Raw genomic sequence first — 1,439 nt, 5'->3', positions numbered from 1 at the left:
AAAAAAAAAAGAGTCGAGTGTGGTGACAATCACCCGTAGTCCCAGCTACTCAGGAGGCTGAAGTAGGAGGATCTCTTGAGCCCTGGAGGTGGAGGCTTGCAGCGAGCCATGTTCATGCCACTGTCCTCCAGCCTGGGTAACAAACCTTGTCTCAAAATAATAATAATGATAATAATAATAATAATAATTTGGATCTTGAATACAGGCATCCACAGAGGGAAGATGGCATGAAGGCTCAGGGAGAAGACAGCTGTCCCCAAGCCAAGGAAGGAGGCCTCAGCACCAACCAACCCTGCCCATACCTAGTCTCAGACTCCAGCCTCCAGAATAGTGAGAAAATAAATTTCTGTTATTTTTGTCCACTCAGTCTATGGTACTGTTATGGCGACCCTAGCAAACTAATATAGTATTATTCAATAATATTAAATATTATCCAGTCATAATTAGGAATGAATTACTGACATATGCAACAAGGATGAAACTTGAATACATTATGTTAAGTGAGAGAAGCCAGACATGAAAGACCACTATTGTATAATTCCATTTACATGAAATGTAGAGGACAGGCAAATTCGTGGAGACAGAAAGCATACTAGTGGTTGCCAGAAGATGGGAGGAGGGAGGAACAGGGAGGACTGCTAATGGGTACTGAATTGGGATGATGAAAACATTCTAGAACTAGATAGTGGTGACTGTTGCACAATCTCATGAATATATAAAAACCACTCAATTACACATTTTAGTGAATTTTATGGTTTGTGTAGTATATCTCAATTATCAATATACTGAGTCAAAGCATATGCCAAAATTGGAGAATTCAGACATATAGCTATTCCCCACTGGCTTCTGTGGTAAGGCTATGAGATAAACTAGGCCTGGAATGGAACTGATGCTGTGGGCAGTTCAGAAAGTGGGGAAAGAAACTTTACTAGTGAGGTGAGTGGTTTTCCATGTTTATTGGCCATCTGTGCATGTCTCTGTGGGCGTATGTGTGTTTGCTTTCCTTTTTCTGTGAATTACCTGTTGGTGTGCAAAGACAGCTATCCATGTGGTTCTGTAGCCAGACTTTCCAGGGCACTTCCTGGCTGTGTGAACTTGAACTACTTTCTTAACCTTTCCAGGGCTCCAATTGTGTCATCTGTAGACATGAAGATAATGGTGTTCTCCTTGTGCATCTGTTGAAAACAGCATGAGGCCGGGTGCAATGGCTCATACCTGTAATCCCAGCACTTTGGGAGGCCGAGGCAGGCGAATAACCTGAGGTTGGGAGTTCAAGACCAGCCTGACCAACATGGGGAAACCCTGTCTCTACTAAAAATACAAAAATTAGCCGGGCAAGATGGCACATGCTGGTAATCCCAGCTACTCAGGAGGCTGAGGCAGGAGAATCGCTTGAACCCAGGAGGCAGAGGTTGCGGTGAGCCAAGATCACACCATTG

The sequence above is a fragment of the Mandrillus leucophaeus genome, unplaced genomic scaffold, assembly GCF_000951045.1.
Source record: "Mandrillus leucophaeus isolate KB7577 unplaced genomic scaffold, Mleu.le_1.0 Scaffold240, whole genome shotgun sequence".
Lineage (NCBI taxonomy): Eukaryota > Metazoa > Chordata > Mammalia > Primates > Cercopithecidae > Mandrillus > Mandrillus leucophaeus.
This window is presented reverse-complemented; position numbering follows the sequence as displayed.